The sequence below is a fragment of the Plecotus auritus genome, assembly GCF_963455305.1.
Source record: "Plecotus auritus genome assembly, chromosome: 6".
NCBI lineage: Eukaryota > Metazoa > Chordata > Mammalia > Chiroptera > Vespertilionidae > Plecotus > Plecotus auritus.
In genome coordinates this window covers 144,468,716-144,489,767 of record NC_137773.1, presented here as the reverse complement: position 1 = coordinate 144,489,767, position 21,052 = coordinate 144,468,716, and the positions used below count along the sequence as shown (strand labels likewise).

The 21,052-nt window shown below is 41.3% G+C and overlaps 1 protein-coding gene across 22 annotated transcripts in view; it reads right to left on the bottom strand.

The window, feature by feature from the left end:
• TFDP2 (transcription factor Dp-2) overlaps positions 1-21,052 on the bottom strand; it is a gene marked incomplete at its 5' end in the record, with an annotated part of 147,901 nt that overhangs the window by 68,686 nt on the left and 58,163 nt on the right. The gene's annotated exons all lie outside the window — the stretch shown is intronic.

The window sequence follows — 21,052 nt, the reverse complement described above, 5'->3', positions numbered from 1 at the left end:
GTAATTCACTGTGTATAAAAAGAATAAAAAAGAAAAACTACACTGTCATCTTGATTGATCCAGTGAGGTATTTGGCAAAATTCAATACTCAGCCATAATAATAACTTTGAGCAGACAAGGAATAGATGGGAAACTCCTCAATGTGCTAAAAGGCATCAACAAAAAATCTATAGTTAAAAATCACATGTGATGGTAAAAAAATTGAATGCCTCCCCCCGAAGATCAGGAACAAGATAATGATGTCCACTTTTCACTACTTCAACATTGAACAGGAGTCTCAGCTAATGCAATAAGTCAAGAAAAAAATGGAAAAGGCATAAAAATAAGAAATAAGTAAAACAAAACGTTGGTCTGTATGGAAAATCCTATGAAACCTATAAAAATACTAGAGGCCTGGTGCATGACATTCATGCACTTGGGGGGTCCCTCAGCCTGGCCTGCGCCCTCTCGCAGTCTGGGACCCCTCGGGGGATGTCCGCCTGCTAGCTTAGGACATCCCTTGAGGGGTCCTTAGTGCTGCTGCGGAAGCGGAAGAGGCCCCCGCCACCGCTGCTGCATTCGCGCGACGTGAGCCTAGCTTCTGGTTGAGCGGCGCTCCCCCTGTGGGAGTGCACATACCACCAGGGAGCAGCTCTTACATTGAGCGTCTGCCCCTTGGAGGTCAGTGTGCGTTATAGCAACCAGCTGTTCCGCCGTTTGGTCTATTGCGTTATTAGCCTTTTATTATAATATAGGATGCTAGTAAGCAAGTTCACAGGCAACAATGTCAATATACAAAAATCAATGTATTTCTATATTCCAGCAATTAACAAATCAGAGATTGAAATAAATGATAATTTATAATAACATCAATAATATGAAAAACTTAGGGATAAATTTAACAATATATGTGCAAGCTCTGTACAATGAAAATCACATTTGACTGAGAACTACAAAAGACTTAAAGGACAGGTAAACCATGCTTATAAACTGGAAGACTAGCCGAAACCGGTTTGGCTCAGTGGATAGAGCGTCAGCCTGCGGACTGAGGGGTCCCGGGTTCGATTCCGGGCAAGGGCATGTACCTTGGTTGCGGGCACATCCCCAGTGGGAGGTGTGGAGGCAGCTGATCGATGTTTCTCTCTCATCGATGTTTCTGGCTCTCTATCCCTCTCCCTTCCTCTCTGTGAAATATCAATAAAATATATTTAAAAATAAATAAATAAATAAATAAATAAATAAATAAATAAATAAATAAACTGGAAGACTCAATATTGATAAGATGTCAGTTCTTTCCAAATTTATCTACAGAGTCAGTGCAATACCAGTAAAAAATTCAACAGGCATTTTTGTAGAAATTTACAAACTGATTCTAGACTTTATATAAAAATGCAAAAGACCTAGTATAGCCAACCAAATTTGAAAAAGAAAAAAGTTGGAGGACTTGCACTACCTGATTTCAAGACAATATACAGCCACAGCCAAGTCACATCTTTGGTACTATTGACATTTCAGACTGGCTGTTTCTTTGTTGGGAAACTGTCCTGTGCACAGTAGGATGTTTAACAGCATCCCTGGCCTGTAACCTTTCCAGAGGCAAATCCTCCTGAGCTGTAACAATCAAAAGTGTCTCCAGGCACTGCTAAATGTCCCCTGAGGGGCATAATTGCCCTTCATTGAGAACCACTGACATGAACACAGACATTTAGCCCAATGGAACAGAATAGAATCCACAAATAGACCCTCAACTATATAGTCAACTGGTACTTGACAAAGGTACAAAGCAATTCTATGGGAAAGGGTAAACTTCAATACATGATGCTGCATTGATTGGCTATTCATATGCACCTCATTCCATACACGAAAATTAACTCAAAAGTTATCAGACTTGCCGAAACCGGTTTGGCTCAGTGGGTAGAGCGTTGGCCTGCGGACTGAAGGGTCCCGGGTTCGGTTCCGGTCAAGGGCATGTACCTTGGTTGCGGGCACATCCCCAGTGGGAGGTGTGCAGGAGGCAGCTGATGGATGTTTCTCTCTCATCGATGTTTCTAGCTCTCTATCCCTCTCCCTTTCTCTCTGTAAAATATCAATAAAAAATATATTCTTTTAAAAAAAAGTTATCAGACTTAAATGTAAGAGCAAAAACTATAACACTCTGAGACAAAACATGGGAGAAAATCTTAATAATCTTGGTTTAGGCAAAGATCTCAAATAGGACATAAAGAAGTGCAAACTATCTTTTTTTAAAAATGTTTTTATTTTATTTTTAAAAAATATCTTTTTATTGATTTCAGAGAGGCAGGGAGAGGGAGAGAGAGAAACATCAATGATGAGAGAGAATCATTAATTGGCTGCCTCCTGCACGCCCCCTACTGGAGATCGAGCCCACAACCCGAGCATGTGCCCTTGACTGGAATGGAACCTGGGACCCTTCAGTCCTCAGGCCGAAGCTCTGTCCACTGAGCCAAACCAGCTAGGGCCAAACTATCTTTTTAAATTGATAAATTACACATTAAAATATAAAATGTTTGCTATTCCAAATTTACTGTTAATCAAATAAAAAGGCAAGCCACAGGCTGCGAGAAAATATTTGTAAAAAATATATTTAATAAAGGACTTGTGTCCAGAATAAGACAATAACCCACTAGGACAAACAACCCAATTAAAAATGGGTAAAAAATTTAAACAATTCATCAAAGAAGGTATGTTGATGGCAAATAAGTACATGAAATGATGCATAACATCACTTGTCACTCAAACCACACTGAGATACCACATAAACCAACTTGAATAGCTAAAATTAGAAAAAACTGACCATATCAAGTGCTGACAACGACACAGGGCAACTAGAACTTTTATAAATTGCTGATGGGAATTATCAAACTTTGTGAAAAATGTTTGATAATCTATACTAATAAAAGGGAAATATGCAAATTGGTCAGGACCCTCACAATAGCGACTGAACAGCAGGCTTCATGGGGCAACAATGTTGGCAGGAGGGGGTTAGTGAGGGATGACCAAACGACTGAACAAGCAGGCTGTGTGGGGTGACCAGGCCAGCAGGGGGGACAATTGCAGGCAACCAGGCCAGCAGGAGGGGCAGTTGGGGGCAACCAGGCCGGCAGTTAGGGGCAATTAGGCCGGCAGGCAGAGGTGGTTAGGAGTGATCAGGCCGGCAGGGGGTGGGGGCAGTTAGGGGTGATCAGGCAGGCAGGCAGATGAGCAGTTAGGAGCCAGCAGTCTCGAATTGTGAGAGGGATGTCCGACTGCCAGTTTAGGCCTGATCCCTGGTATCGGGCCTAAACCAGCAGTTGAACATCCCCAGAGGGGTCCCGGATTGGAGAGGGTGCAGGCTGGGCTGAGGGGACTCTCCCCACCGCCCCCCCATGCATGAATTTCGTGCACCAGGCCTCTAATTTATTATAAAGTTAAACATACACTTAACATATGACCCAACAATTCCACTCCTAGGTACTTAGAGAAATGAAAACTTATGTCAACACATGAGCTTGTATTTGAATATTCATAGCAGTTTTATTCATAATAGCCCACAACTGGAAACAACACAAATGTTCATCAGCTCATTAATGGATAAACAAATTGTGGTATACCCATACAATGGAATACTAAGTAGTAAAAAAGAACTACTGATACACACAACAGTATAAATAAATCTCAAAAGCATCACCCGAAGTATAAGAATCTAGACACAGCCCAGCCGGTGTTGCTCAGTGGATGAGCATCGACCTACGAATCAGGAGGTCACAGTTTGATTCCTGGTCAGCGCACATGCCTGGGCTACGGGCTCAATCCTCAGTAGGGGACATGCAGGAGGCAGCTGATCAGTGATTCTCTCTCATCATTGATGTTTCTATCTCTCCCTCTCCCTTTCTCTCTGAAATCAATAAAAATATTTAACAAAAATAATCTAGACACAATTGATAATAAAAATCAACAAATTAAACATGAATAGAAATAATTCTGATTTTCAGTAGCTTTTTTGTGACATGAATCATTGACACTGTCTTTTGTTATTTAATTTAGGTGTCTAGTCTTAAATCAACTACAAACCCTTCTGCTGTGGATGTTATCATATGTGTATTTATGCATAGTACTTCACAATACTAAAAAATTAACACCTCACATTTGTATATCAAATGCATAGGTTCCATAATTCTCATTCAATGAAATAACTAGAATATAGTACTGTCTACATATTGCAGTGGAGTCAGGATACCTGGGTTCAAATCCCAGTTGTCTACATGAGTGATCTGTGGAAAGTCACTTAATCTGTATAAGACTTATTCATTAAACTGAAAAGCACTGAGGGAAAATGGAAGAGACAGAGTTGGGGATATTGTGTTGGCATAACAGCAATCCTAATGCATGGGAGGCCATTAAGGACAGAAACCTCCTGAGAAGCAAAGGGCCAACAAGTGACACTTGAACTTGATTTTTCAGAAGAAACACAGACTGAGAAAGTGGGATCTTATGAGCCTTTTTATATTTTGGGTTTTAAGTAGGAGATATCAGAAGAGTTACCACAGGAATAACTGGTTTGTGGCAGACAAGCAATCATTGAAACATCCATTTTTGATCCTTCAATGTTGTTTCCTTCTATCTTTGGGAATAGGATTCAACAAGCTCTGCATATAGAAAAAATTAGCTATTTTAACTGATATAAATAGGTTAGTTTTACTCTACTAATGTGCTATTGCCTTAACAATTCATCTCAGTAAAGGAAATATCACAGGTTCGGGTATTTGGTACTTGTGCTTGGCTGAGAATCCACAGTTGGCGTAATTATGAATGCCTATGAATCAAAAGCCAGAATTACTCAAGGAGCGACAATATGCCAGGGCCAAGAAGCTTCAGTAGGGATTCATTGTCTACCTACCATGTGCTCAAATCAGGCACTATGCTAGGCAAGGTCATAGGTTTTATCATTTCATCTTCACAAGAGCCCTTAGGAGGTAGCTGTTTTTGTTTAAATAAATTTTTATTGATTTTAGAGAGCAGGAAAGAGGGTGAGAAAGACAGAAACATCAAAGATAGAATCACTGATCAGCTGTCTTCCACACACTCCACACTGGGGATTGAGCCCGCAACCCAGGCATGTGCCATGACCGGGAATCAAACCGTGACCTCCTGGCTCATACACTGACGCTCAACCACTGAGCCACGCCAGCTGGGCAGAGGTAGCTGTTTTTGAGGTGAGAAAATTGACATTCTGAAACACAACTAAGTAATTTCCCAAGCAGTCACCATTATTATGTGACAAGGCCAAGATTCAAACTCAGAGCTATCTGACTCCATGTCCTTAGCGCTACTTAAAGCTTATTACTATACTAGAGGCCCGATGCACGAAATTTGTGCATGGGTAGGGTACTTGGCCTGGCCAGTGATCAGGGCCAATCGGGGCCTTCTGGCTGCCAGCTGGGGCCTCCCTTCCCCGGCTGCTGGCTGCCAGCCAGGGCCTCCTTTCATTCTGTGCCTCCCCCTGGTGGCACACGTCATAGCTAGCAATCGAACTCCCGGTCTCCGGATGAACTCCCAAGGGGACAATTTGCATATTAGGCGCATATATATATATATATATATATGTGTATATATGTGTGTATATATATGATAAACAGCTCACCTTCCAATTATTAAAGCCAGCACAGCTCTTAGAAAATAATAGGCTTATTTTTTTTTCTTTCATGGTTGACAGGAAGGAGGTAGATATTATCTAAGGTAGGCAGGAAACAGGTATTACCTCCAAAACTTATCTAAAAAGTGATAAAGCAAGTTTTTGAATCCTGGAATTCCTAGCCATTTATCTAGCTACATCAGCATTCCTCTAACATTCATCATGATCATGATGGAGAAGAAAAGATGGAGGAAGAGAAAAAGTACATGTAATTATAAGACCAAGTATTCTCATTCTTTGAATAGCTCACACATATTTATTGAGCACTTATAAAGGTCAAGCACAGTGCTTGACACTAGAGATATAACAGTGAATAAAATAAACAAGGCACAGTTCCTACCCAAGGGAAGTTTCATTCTAGTGGGAAAATACTGACAACTAAATAGACAATTAAAACACAGTGCAGTAATGTAGAAATGGGGTAACACAGGGTGCCTTATGAGCACAGACAAGACAAACTAAACCCAGATGGGGTGAAAAAGGGCTACAGGACGACCAGTTCATTTTTAAAAAATTAATCCTCATGCAAGGGTATTTTTTCCATTGCTTTTTTAGAGAAAGTGGAAGGGAGGGAGGGAAACAGAGAGAGAAACATCAGTGTTAGAGACAAATCTCTATTGATTGCCTCCTGCACCCGCCCCAGCAGGGCTGGGAATCAAACCTGCCTTTGACCAGGAATTGAGACACCTCACCTTGGTATGTAGGCTGATGCTCTAACCACAGAACTACACTGGCCAGGACCAACCAGTTAATTTTAACTTTTAGCCTTGGCCAGGTGGCTCAATTGGTTGAAGCATTATCCCATACACCAAAAGGTTGTCGGTTTGATCCCCTATTGGGGTGCATAGGGGAGGCAACCAATAGATGTTTCTCTCACTCTCTACAAAGAAATCAGACCACCTGGTGTGGTTCAATGGTTGAGCACTGACCCATGAACCAGGTCACGGTTCGATTCCCACTCTGGCTCGATCCCCAATAGGGAACTTGCAGGAGGCAGGCGATCAATGATTCTTTCTCATCATTGATGTTTCTATCTCCTCCATTCCTCTCTGAAATCAATAAAAAAAAATATTTTAAAAAAATCAATGAAAACATTCTCAGGTGAGGATTTAAAATAAGTAAATAAATAAAATTTAAATTTCAAATAAACAATGAATACTTTTTAAACTGTAAGTATGTCCCAAATATTGTCTTGTATTTTTACTTGCTACATCTGGCACCCTTAAGTAGGGATGATGTTTAGAAGTGTCTCAGAGAAAATGATACTTAATATGAAAACTTAATATGCACTTGTCCCCAACAAATGTGTTGCTGGCCTATGGAGACAGCCATAATGGCAAGGATCTGAATCTGAAATCTCTTGACAGTGGCCAGGGAGGAGCCGTGTAAGTGAGCCATCTTGGAAGTAGATCTTCCAGCCCTCAGGTGATTACAGTGTTGGCCAACAGCTCCATAACAATAAATGAGAGACCCCAAGGCTGAATCACTTAGCTAAGCCACTCCTGACCCACAGAAACTATGAGGTAATAAATGTTTGTTGTTTTAAGTGGTTAGGTCTTGGGGAATTTTTAATGCATCAATAGGTAAGTAATACTCTGCCTATTAGAGGAGTTCTGCATCCTGTCTGTAGGGATGGCCTATACCAGCGGTTCTCAACCTGTGGGTTGCGACCCCTTTGCAGGTCAAATGACCCTTTCACAGGGGTCGCCTAAGACATCCTGCATATCAGATATTTACATTACGATTCATAACAGTAGCAAAATTACAGTTATGAAGTAGCAACGAAAATAATTTTATGGTTGGGGGTCACCACAACATGAGGAACTGTATTAAAGAGTCGCGGCATTAGGAAGGTTGAGAACCACTGGCCTATACTATTATTACCCCATCATGCTCATTGATTGCTGACAGCAGCCATGGCTAGGGTGGGTGGCCTCAGCAAGAATGAGGTGGTGGATCCAGAGGACCCACAGCTGCAACTGTCAGTCATTATGCCTCTCACCAGCAGGAGATCTAAATGGTGTATTCCCATGGTCGCATAGGATAACAAAAAGTTTATTAATAGCATATCCTTTCTGAAACAAAATAATTTAAAAAAGATCTTTTCAGAAGAAAATAAAAAAAATATTTCTCTGAGTTCAGCTTAATCACTAAGAAAACTCCAAATCTTGGATTAGCTGTGGTTCTCAGCTTGAGTTCCTGTGTGCTAAGAATTTATATTGCTCTGCCAACCAAGAAATAAACTTGTTCCGGGGTTGTTTTAACTCTCCCATTCAGAAAGGAATTTCTAAAACTTAAGGATAATGTGCTATGAACTGTGGTTAATCAACTAATCCAGAATTTTTAAGAGTACTTTAGGGGAACAATTTCAGTATTGTGAATTCCATGTTATTTTCTTCCAGTAGATTAAGTTAAAGTGATTGTATTTGAATTATCTAATATGATCAGAGAAAGACATTTCCTTCCTTTTCCAAAAATATAGGATGAGTTGGAAGGGAGTGGGTAATAACTGTAAAGTAAATTTGGAGGCAGGAAGATGCTAGAAGTTTTATTTGACAACTGCCCCTTGACTATATAATAGTTTTCTATTCAAACCACCTCAGGGTTCATGCTATTATGGCATATTTCCCCCCAAGCCAGTTCAATACCACATGAGCTTAGTATCTGTTTATGTTAGAATCCTTTAAGGTTTGGGTTCAGATACGTCAGAGGTCACTTTTCTCCTTGTGGCCTATAAAAAAAAATCATAATTATCTTACAATATCCCCAATCCAAATTTCATAGAAACTGAGACAAAGACATTGAACTTAAAGGGCTTACATCTCCAGGACAGTATAATTAACTGATGTAAGTAAAGTCTGATCTAACCCATGTTTTCTAGAAATTTTTATGTAAATTAATATTTTAAAGTATTTCGTTCTTAAACTAAGCAATTTGTTTAAAAATTACCTTGGTATATTGAGGCTGACATGGCTCAGCAGTTGAGCATCGACCTATGAACCAGGAAATCACAGTTCGATTCCTGGTCAGGGCACATGACCTGGTTGTAAACTTAATCCCCAGTGTGGGGCCTGCAGGAAGTAGCCGATCAGTGATTCTCTCTCATCACTGATGTTTCTATCGCTCTCTCCCCTCCCTTCCTCTCTGAAATTAATAAAAAAATATTTTTTAAAAATTACTTTGAGGGGGCCAAAACTGGTTTGGCTCAGTGGATAGAGCGTCAGCCTGCGGACTGAGGGGTCCCGGGTTTGATTCCGGTCAAGGGCATGTACCTTGGTTGCGGGCACATCCCCAGTGGGAGGTGTGCAGGAGGCAGCTGACCGATGTTTCTCTCTCATCGATGTTTCTAGCTCTCTATCCCTCTCCCTTCCTCTCTGTAAAATATCAATAAAAAATATTTTTAAAAAATTACTTTGAGGGGGTGAGGCAGGAGTGGGCTGGAAGAGGTTAATGGGAGAAAACAGGGGACCTATGTAATATTTTCAACAAGAAAGATTTTTTAAAAATTACTTTCACATATTTATTCTAGATATTAAAAGACGGAACACAGTGATCAAAACAAAATCTAGAATATCTTTGAATTAGAGTACCTAATATTACGGAATAAAGCAACAGATATTCAGCTATTTTTCTCCAGAATTAGGTAGCAGTTTTATATATTTGCTTTGACCAATTATATAGAATTGAAATACATATTAAACAAATCCTGAACTTCACAACTAAGCCCCATGCATTTTCTCTATAGCCACTACAACACATATCATTAAAACTTTCCATTGACTGTATTCAATGTTTCTTAATAATTGGGTTGGTTCATAGTCTAAGAATCTGGAACCAAAAACCAAACAAAGATTTAAAAATTAGGCAACAAAATAATCAACAATTTCTAGAACATTAGCTTTCTTTTCTTTTTTTTTTAAATATTTTTTATTGATTTTTTACAGAGAGGAAGGGAGAGGGATAGAGAGTTAGAAACATCGATGAGAGAGAAACATCGATCAGCTGCTTCCTCCACTGGGGATGTGCCCGCAACCAAGGTACATGCCCTTGACCAGAATCGAACCTAGGACCCTTCAGTCCACAGGCCGATGCTCTATCCACTGAGCCAAACCGGTCAGGGCTAGCTTTCTTTTCTAACTAAACTATACACTATAAAATTTTGTGATCCAGAATAGACTAGAGTTGAGAAAAAAATTTTCAACATAAAACTCTTTAATATTATCTGGGATAAACAGATGCTACTCAGACTGGTTCACTGCTCCAAGTCTCTCTGCCTCCAGCTTTCTTTCCTTATATTTGGAACTTCTTTTATTTTCCTCCTCTTAGAGCACTGTGGGTTTTTGTTTTGTTTTTTTTTTGAGAGAGAGAGAAACATCGACCCATTGCCTCCCCTGTGTGCCCCAACTGGGGATCAAACCACAACCTAGGTATGTACCCTGAGGGGGAATCAAACCTGCAACCTTTTTTTTTTTTTAGGTATACAACATAATGATTTGGCATATGTATATATTGTGAAATGGTTGATGCATGGGACACACTCCAACCAACCGAGCCAGCCGGCCAGGGCTAAGCACCATGTTTTTGTTTTTTTAAAATATATTTTATTGATATTTTACAGAGAGGAAGGGAGAGATAGAGAGCTAGAAACATCGATGAGAGAGAAACATCGATCAGCTGTCTCCTGCACACCTCCCACTGGGGATGTGCCCGCAACCATGGTATATGCCCTTGACTGGAATCGAACCCGGGACCCTTCAGTCCACAGGCCGACGCTCTATACACTGAGCCAAACCGGTTTCAGCAGCACCATGTTTTTAATGGTTCTCTTTGTTCATAAAGTAACCTACATATATTGCAGAATTTTTCTCACTGATACATGTTAATATCATCCCTAAATAAAATAATTATTGTATATTAAGCATTTTCTATCTTTAAAATGTTCCTCTTCAGCCCTGCTGGCTTGGCTCAGTGGTTGAGTGTCACTCTATGAACCAGGAGGTCACAGTTCGATTCCAGGTTGGGGCATATGCCTGGGTTGCGGGTTCTATCCCCAGTGTGGGGCATGCAGGAGGCAGCCAATCAATAATACTCTCTCATCATTGATGTTTCCATCTCTTTCTCCCTCTCCCTTCCTCTCTGAAATCAATAAAAATGTATTTTTTAAAATAAAATGTTTCTCTTCGTAAGCAAAATTTGAGTACAAAATTAGCTATCACATGACTTTAAAATCACCTAGTAATACAATGATAAAGGCTTCCCCCTCCCTCTCCTCCTCCTCCTCCTCCTCCCAATGATGAAGGCTCTGCTATCAAAGAAACAATTAAGAAAGCAAAGAGGAAGAGATTAATATTTTATTGAGCACCTATTACATTGTTAAAAATAAAGAAGACTTTATTTAAAATGCAGTTGGGAAGCCGTGAAGGGGGAGCTCTCACACACTGTCACCCAGACCCCAAACAGGAGGACATACCACACCAGAAGGAAGAATTTCTCCTTGTCAATCAAAAGACTCCTCCTTTGTCAATCATTATCAGAACCTCTTTAGTTGGTTGTCTTTAGGTCTGGTTTCCTGGTTACAGCCCAGCCAATGAGTAACTGCTACGTTCAGTCAATGAAAAGCTATTAACACCCTGATCTTCCATATAACCACTCCCAACCTCTTCTTTTTCCTTAAATGTAAACCCTTCTCTTCTGTTCTTGGACTTACCTATGGTTAGCCACCATTTTCTTCTTTTTTAAAAAACCTATTTTTATTGATTTCAGAGAAGAAGGGAGAGGGAGAGAGAGAGAGAGAAACATCAATGATGAGAGAGAATCATTGATTGGCTGCCTCCTGCGTGCCCCCTACTGAGGATCGAGCCCATAACCCGGGCATGTGCCCTTGACCAGAATCAAACCCAGGACCCTTCAGTCCATAGGCCCATGCTCTATCCACTGAGCCAAACCAGCTAGGCGCAGGGGTCCTCAAACTTTTTAAACAGGGGGCCAGTTTACTGTCCCTCAGACCGTTGGAGGGCCGGACTATAGTTTAAAAAAAAAACTATGAACAAATTCACATGCGCACTGCGGGCCCAGGACGAGTCGGCTGCTAAGCAGGATAGGCAGCGGCACCCGGCGGGCTGGATAAATGTCCTCAGCGGGCCGTATGTGGCCCGCGGGCCATAGTTTGAGGACCCCTGATAGGGCATTAGTAATTTTTAAAGACACATACAGCCTTTAAAAAATATTTTAGCCAGCATTTTAATTTTTATTTATGATGTATTTTATAAAGAAGAGGAGGAACCAGATTAATGTCAGGATAAACAAATTAATCTCTCCTGAATAATAAACATTTGTGATTTAAATTGCTTCATTTAACCCTAGCTGGTTTCACTCAGTGGAGAGTGTCGGCCTGCGGACCAAAGGGTCCCTGGTTCAATTCCGGTCAAGGGCACGTACCTTGGTTGCAGGCTCCTTCCCGGCATGGGTCCTGGCTGGGGCACATGCAGGAGGCAACCAATTGATGTGTATCTCTCACATTGCTGTTTCTCTCTGTCTTTCCCTTTCTCTTCCACTCTCTCTCTAAAAATCAATGGAAAAATATCCTCTAGTGAGGATAAACAAAAAATAAAATAACTAAATAACTAAATAAATAAATTGCTTTATTTAATTTTTAAAACACTGTTTTGGCAATAAAGCTGTTGAACTTTATGGCATGTTTTTGGGTATTTTGCTTTTGGATTTGGCAACTTATGCAAATTTTATGGTCATGACAAGACAAATTTAAATAAAGAAATTCAAAAAAGATAACATTTAAGAGGTTGATTTTAGAATTCCAATTGGCGATCAAAATTACCTTCTTCCTTAGTTTGAAATTAACCAGCAAAAATAGTTGTTACCAATAGTAAGCAAGAGACTAGCTAAAGTTAAAGGTGTGGGAAGGTTTTCTTCCTGAGAAGACATGGACCATATGAGTATAGAAAATAAAAACAGACAACTAGATGGTTTTCATTTCAAAATACTAAGCAAATAAGAAATCACAGCCCTAACTGGTTTGGCTCAGTGGATAGAGAGTCGGCCTGCAGACTGAAGGGTCCCAGGTTCGATTCCGGTCAGGGGCATGTACCTTGGTTGCAGGCACATCCCCAGGACGGGGTGTGCAGGAGGCAGCTGATCGATGTTTCTCTCTCATCGATGTTTCTAACTCTCTATCCCTCTCCCTTCCTCTCTGTAAAAAAATCAATAAAAAGAAATCACACAAAAAAAAAAATTCACATAAAAACAGACCCTTGTAATCTCAGGAGTATTCAACTCTGCCAACTGAGTTACAAGCTGAGTCACTGAAAATGAATTTAGAGAAACAAGAGTGAAGACATCCTTTCCTCCAAAAAGAAGAAGATTAGTTTATCAACCTTGCTCAGGAAATAGTAACTGGACATTTTAAGAACTATAAAAAATAGGTATCATCATGTCATACTCTTTATAATAAAGCAACTTAGATGAACAAGAACAGAGAATAAAAATGTATATCAAAAAATGGGGGGGGGGAGCCATTTCATTGTGGCTCAGGTATAACATTGCACGGTTAAAACTTTATAAATCTACAACATGCAATGTAAACACTCAGCAAAGTTATGTAATTCTACCTAACCACAATATACATTGTGAAAGAAATTACAGGAAGGTAAGAGATGTGGTAACTATAGCCTATTTTAAAACATTTTAATTTTTTCCTTTATTTTCTATTTAAAATCAGGAATTCCTTAAATTTTATTTTTAAAAGGTAATTCTTATTTAATTCTATTATTTAGTTATTTAATATGATAAACTAAACACTTTATTTACGTAAAACATCTTGTAGATAAACACAGGAAAAATACAAGAGAGAAAAGACACATGACACAGGTCCTTCAGGAAAAGCAAGCTACTGGAATGAACAGGTCAATGAAACTATTTGTAGAATGGGATAGTTGTCTATACTCATATCATTAAGCTATTTTTAAATAGGCTGAAACCAAATCCAGATTCAAAAGACAAAGCCAGAATGATTCACTATGTTTATTAAAATACAATCTCTTACTAAACCTAGCACAGTAACAGAGGCCACACTCAACGGAATATGACCTGAGATTTAGAAGGGTGCCAAAGAAACTTTATAGAATATCTACCAAATGTTGCTTATACCTATTATTCAAAGAAATATAAAATAAAAGCTTACTAGATAATTTTTTAAAATAAATCTTTATTCAGATTATTACAATTGTTTCTCCTTTTTCCCCCCATAGCTCCCCTCCACCCGGTTCCCACCCCACCTTCTGCCCTTACCTACCCCCCCACTGTCCTCATCCATAGGTGTGTGGTTTTTGTCCAGTCTCTTCCTGAACCCCCTTACCCCTTTCCCCCTGAGAATTACCAGTTCACTCCCTTTCTATGCCCCTGATTCTATTATATTCACCAGATTATTCTGTTCCTCAGGTTTTTAATTCACTTGATTTTTAGGTTCACTTGTTGATAGATATGTATTTGTTGTTCATAATTTTTATCTTTACTTTTTTCTTCTTTCTCTTCTTTAAGAATACCTTTCAGCATTTCATATAATACTGGTTTGGTGGTGATGAACTCCTTTAGCTTTTTCTTATCTGTGAAGCTCTTTATCTGCCCTTCAATTCTGAATGATAGCTTTGCTGGGTAGAGTAATCTTGGTTGTAGGTTCTTGCTATTCATCACTTTGAAAATTTCTTGCCACTCCCATCTGGCCTGCATAGTTTCTGTTGAGAAATCAGCTGACAGTCGTATGGGTGCTCCCTTGTAGGTAATTAACTGTTTTTCTCTTGCTGCTTTTAAGATTCTCTCTTTGTCTTTTGCTCTTGGCATTTTAATTATGATGTGTCTTGGTGTGGTCCTCTTTGGGTTCCTTTTGTTTGGGGTTCTGTGCGCTTCCTGGACTTGTAAGTCTATTTCTTTCACCAGGTGGGGGAAGTATTCGGTCATTATTTCTTCAAATAGGTTTTCAGTATCTTGCTCTCTCTCTTCTTCTGGCACCCCCATAATTCTGATGTTGGTATGCTTGAAGTTGTCCCAGAGTCTTCTTACACTATCTTCAACTTTTTGGATTTTGTTTTCTTTTTGCTTTTTCAGTTGAGTGTTTTTTGCTTCTTTGTATTTCAATTCTTTGACTTGATTCTTGTGTTCCTCTAGTCTGTTGTTGGGTCTCTGTATAATATTTTTTATTTCAGTCAGTGTACGTTTAATTTCTAGTTGGTCCTTTTTCATATCTTCGAGGGTCTCATTATATTTATCGGCCTTTTCTAGGATATTCTTGAAAAGCCTTATAACCGTGGTTTTGAATTCTATATCCAGTCGTTTGTTTTCATTTGTGATCTGTTTCTTTGACGCCGCATTTTCACTGCTTCCCTGAGTTGGTAGGGTAGATTTGTGTGCTAGGTTTCCTATATGGCCCAGTGGGTCGGCCTCCCCAGTTAACCTGAGGTGGACACTCTTGGTGCACCCCTTTGTGGACTGTGTGTACAGCCTTGTTGTAATTAAGTCTTGATTGTTTTTGGTATCACTGGGAGGAATTGACCTACAGGTCAGTTGGCTGTAAGGATCAGCTGTGTCTACGCTGGGAGAAGTTCAGTGCTGGAGACAGCCTTATAGGATTAGACTTGCCAAATTGCAATAGCCTCTGTGCTCAGCTTGGATGGGGTGGAGTCTGAGGGAGGAGCAGACAGCCTTGGCTTCCAGTCAGCCTTGCCCTTGCGAGCACGCGCGCGCCTTCAGACCTCTGCCTTCCCCGGCTCCCGAGTCTCCGCCTGAGAGTCCAGATTTCCCCCACAAGAGCGTGGGTCCCCAGGGGCTCGCCTGGAACTGGGGTTCAGTGCAGTCAGAACTGGGGCTCAGTGCAATCAGGAGCTTCCGACTCCGTTCCACTAGGGAAAGCCTGTGGCAACCTCCGCAGCCTTTGTGTGCACTGGCACGCGCGCACCTCCAGAGCTCTGCCTTCCCTGGCTCCCGAGTCTCCGCCCGAGAGTCCAGATTCTCCCACAAGAGCGTGGGTCCCTAGGGGCTTGCCTGGAACTGGGGTTCAGTGCAGTCAGAACTGGGGTTCAGTGCAGTCAGGAGCTTCCGACTCCCTTCTGCTAGGGAAAGCCTGTGGCAACCTCCGCAGCCTTTGTGCACACTGGTGCGTGCCGAGGCTCCCCCGGGTCTCCCCCGGGTCTCCAAGTCTCCGGGTGCCTTTCTCTCTACCTGACAGTCCAGACTCCCCCTGTATGAGCCTGGGTCCACGGGGTTTCGCCCGGGACTGGGGTTCAGTGCAGTCAAAACTGGGGTTCAGTGCAGTCGGGGGCTTCCTTCCCCCTTCCGCCAGAGAAAGTCAGCCAGGCTCTCAGCCGCCCTTCCCTCTGCGCGCACAAAGACCCTTTGCCATACCTCCAATTCTCTGTGAGCTTTTCTCTTTCCTTCTAGTTGTAGAATTTTCACTCAGCCAGCTTTCCTGTGGTTCTGGATGGTGTCCGTTCTGTCTTTTAGTTGTAGTTTTGAAATTGTTGTGCGAGGCAGCAGTTTAGGTGCTTACCTATTCCTTTTGTTTGGGGTTCTATGCCTCACAGAACCCCAAACAAAAGGAATCCAAAGAGGACCACACCAAGACACATCATAATTAAAATGCCAAGAGCAAAAGACAAAGAGAGAATCTTAAAAGCAGCAAGAGAAAAACAGTTAATTACCTACAAGGGAGCACCCATACGATTGTCAGCTGATTTCTCAACAGAAACTATGCAGGCCAGACGGGAGTGGCAAGAAATTTTCAAAGTGATGAATAGCAAGAACCTACAACCAAGATTACTCTACCCAGCAAAGCTATCATTCAGAATTGAAGGGCAGATAAAGAGCTTCACAGATAAGAAAAAGCTAAAGGAGTTCATCACCACCAAACCAGTATTATATGAAATACTGGAAGGTATTCTTAAAGAAGAGGAAGAAGAAAAAATTAAAGATAAAAATTATGAACAACAAATACATATCTATCAACAAGTGAACCTAAAAATAAAGTGAACTAAAAACCTGAGGAACAGAATAATCTGGTGAATATAATAGAATCAGGGGCATAGAAAGGCAGTGGACTGATAATTCTCAGGGGAAAGGGGTAAGGGGGGGTTCAGGAAGAGATTGGACAAAAATCATACACCTATGGATGAGGACAGTGGGGGGTAGGTAAGGGTAGAAGGTGGGGTGGGAACCGGGTGGAGGGGAGCTATGGGGGGAAAAAGGAGAAACAATTGTAATAATCTGAATAAAGATTTATTTTAAAAAAAACAAAAACAAAAAAACCCAGTCAGTTATCTTGTGGATGTCAACAAACTGACTCTAAACTTTTTACAGAAAGGCAAAAAAATTCAGAATAGCCAACACAATATATATATTTTAAATAATATATTTTCATTGATTTCAGAGAGGAAGGGAGAGGGAGAGATAGAAACATCAATAATGAGAGAGAATCATCAACTGGCTGCCTCCTGTACACCCCTTATTGGGAATGGAACCTACAGCCCGGGCATGTGCCCCGACTGGGAATTGAACTGTGACCTCCTGGTTCATAGGTTGATGCTCAACCACTGAACCACATTGGCCAAGCTACCAACACAATATTGATGAAAAGTTGGAAGACTGAGAGTATTCAATTTTAAGACTTACTATAAATCTACAGTGTAGTATCAGCAAAAGAACAGAGAGCCCAGAAATTGACCTACACAAATATATTTAACTCAACTTTGACAAAGGTGCAAAGGCAATTCAACGGAGAAAGAAGAGTCTTTCCAACAAATGAGACTGGGGACACACAGACATCCACAAGCAAAAAAAGTAAATAAATCTAGACACAGACCTTCACTCATAAAATTAACTCAAACTGGGAATGTTATGACCAAACAAGCTTTTGCAGTTTAATATTTACTGAGTATATATAACATCAAGCTAGAGTCTAGTGCAGGGGTGGGCAAACTGTTTACTCGAGGGCCACAATGGGTTCTTAAACTGGACCGGAGGGCCGGAACAAAAGCATGGATGGAGTGTTTGTGTGAACTAATATAAATTCAAAGTAAAGGAGCGGAGGGGAGAGCAAGAGAACCCTCCGCTCTTTCGGCTCCGCGGGCCAGATAGAACAGCCGAATGGGCCGGATCCAGCCCGCAGGCCGTAGTTTGCCCACGGCTGGTCTAGTATATATAACATCAAACATGAAAAAGAACCCTGCCTTCAAGAAGCTCATAGTCTAGTAAATAAAATGACAATAGTATAAAGAAATACAATATAATGCAATCAGGACAATAATAAAATACGTACAGAGTCCAAAGGTTAACACAAAGGAGGCACAGTTAACAAGGAGGTACAAAATGAAAGAAATCTGTAGAAAAAGAAATAAATGAAACGGAAGCAAGTAAACTACCAGATACAGAGATCAAAACAATGGTTATAAGGATGTTCAAGGAATTTAATAAGAACTTTGACAAAGTTCCTAATTTGGGACATATCCTATGGGACAGATACTCTGAAATACTGTCCTAGAGATACAATGATGAATTAGACAAAGTCTCTGACTTCATGGAATCAGGTGGGGACCAATAAGTGAACCGGTAAAGTACAGTGTGATAAATATTAGAGATTTATGGGCCGAGATGAAATAAGACCTAAACTGAGATGCAAAGCATGAACAGAAATTACCCAGGTGAAATCCTATATAATAAAAGGCTAATATGCAAATTGACCGAATGGTGGAACAACCAGTCACTATGATGCGCACTGACCACCAGGGGGCAGACCCTCACGGCTGGTGAGTGCAGCGGTGGTAGTGGGAGCCTCTCCCGCCTCCGTGGCAGTGCTAACAATGTCCGACTGTCGGCTCCCAGGGGGAGCGGGCCTAAGCCGTCAGTCAGACATCCCTCAAGGGCTCCCAGACTGCAAGAGGGTGCAGGCTGGGCTAAGGGCCCCCTTCCAGTGCACGAATTTTGTACACCGGGCCTCTAGAGTGAGAGTGAGTGAGAGTGTGAGTGTGTGTGTGTGTGTGTGTGTGTGTGTGTGTGTGTGTATCTGGAGTGGAGTGGAAGATGGTGTAGGGAGGCATGACATTCCAGGCACAGAGAAGAGCATACAGTGAGACACAGAATGTAGCTCAGTATGCCAGAAGCATAGGTGTCTAAGATAATGCTAAAGTGAAAGCAAGAACCATATCTTTTAAATTGGAGTTTGACTTTACCTTGAGGGTAATAAGAAACTACTAAATGTTTTTTGCTTTTTTTTTTTTTAACATGAAAAGACTCATTAAGATTTGTGTTTGAGAAAAAAGTATGTAGCTATAGTACAGTGAATAAAATACAAAGAAATTAATCTGGAAGTAAATAAAACAGCTGCAGTGACACAGAAAATGGTTTATAGTGGTCTGAACTAAGATAGTAGCAATGGAAATAGAGAAAGTGGGTGGGGCAAAGGGATGATTCATGCTCCAGGTAGAACAGCATAAAATTTAATTTCAGCACACAATTCAAAACTTATGAATTGTTTATTTCTAGAATTTTTCATTTAATATTTTCAGACTGTGGGTAACTGAAACCATACTGTAGATAAGGAGGGGACTACTATGCGGGGTGGGCAAAAGTAGTACATGAAAGAGTTTGTTCTTGTATTATTATTTCCCAAACTACTGTAAACCTACTTTTTCCCACCTCTGTATATACATACAATGGAATAGTATTAAGCCTCCAAAAGGAAGGAAATGCTGACACGTGCTACAACATGGATAAACTTTGAGGTCATTATGCTAACTTAAATAAGGCAGTCACAAAAAAACAAATACTGTGTAATTCTACTTATATGAGGTATCTAGAGTAGTCAGAAGCATAAAGATAGAAAATAGAATGGTGGTTGTCAAAGGCTGAGGAGAAGGAAATATGAATTTAATTGTTTAATGGGTACAGAGTTTTAGTTTTACAAGATGAAGAGTTATGGAGATGGATGGTGGTAATGGTTGCACAATATGAATGTACTCAATACTACTTAACTATCCTATCTAATAAAAGAGTAATATGCAAATTGACCATCACTCCAACACACAAGATGGCTGCCCCCATGTGGACACAATATGGCTGCCACAAGATGGCCAGCAGGGGAGGGCAGTTGGGAGGGACCAGGTCTGCAAGGGAGGGCAGTTGTGGGCAATCAGGCCAGCAGGGGAGGGCAGTTGGGAGGGACCAGGCCTGCAAGGGAGGGCAGTTGGGGTGATCAAGCCTGCAGGGGAGGGTAGTTAGGGGTGACCAGGCCGGCAGAGGAGGGAAGTTGGAGGCGACTGGGCTTGCAGGGAAGGGCAGTTGGGGGGGATCCAGGCCTGCAGGGGAGAGCAGTTGGGGGGGACCAGGCCTGCAGGCGAGGGCAGTTAGGGGGTGATCAGACTGGCAGGCAGAAGCGGTTAGGGGCAATCAGGAAGGCAGGCAGGCGAGCAGTTGGGAGCCAGCAGTCCCGGACTGGAGAGGGTGCAGGCTGGGCTGAGGGACACCACCTCCCGTGCACGAATTTTGTGCACGGGGCCTCTAGTATATGTAATAATGGTTAAAGTTGTAAATTTTATATGTGCATTTTACCACAGTAAAAATTTGGCGGGGGGGAGGGGGTATGGGACTGAGAAGCATGAAGGGTTGAAGTATGTCTTTTATTGCTTTAAAATCTATAATAATAAAAGCGTAATATGCTAATTAGACCAGATGTCCTTCCAGACGAAGCTGGGGCCAGAGGGAAGCCCGGATCCTGGGTGCCAGAGGGAAGCCAGCGCTGGTAGCCAGGGGAAGGAAGGCCTACTCTTGCACGAATTTCGTGCATCGGGCCTCTAGTATATATATATAAGCTCTCAAAGTAATTCAACAAATCATTATTATTAAGCCAAGCATTTTTATACTGAAATACAGATTTTTCTAGCCTTCTCTTCAGGGTATATAGCTCACCTTAGACATTAACCCAGGGGTGGGCAAACTTTTTGACTCGAGGGCCACAATGGGTTCTTAAACTGGACCGGAGGGCCGGAACAAAGCATGGATGGAGTGTTTGTGTGAACTAATATAAATTCAAAGTAAAGGAGCGGAGGGGAGAGCAAGAGAACCCTCCGCTCTTTCGGCTCCGCGGGCCGGATAGAACAGCCGAACGGGCCGGATCTGGCCCGCGGGCCGTAGTTTGCCCACGGCTGCATTAACCCCTTGAGGAAGCTGATGTTTCTCTCACAGTTATTTGTATTGTAATGGCATGCATTTTGCTCCTACCTTTTATAGTGGGAAATTTCAAATATATATAAAGGAAGAGAGAAATAAATAATGAAACCCCATATAGTTATCACACAGTTTAAACAATTAATCAACGCATAGGCA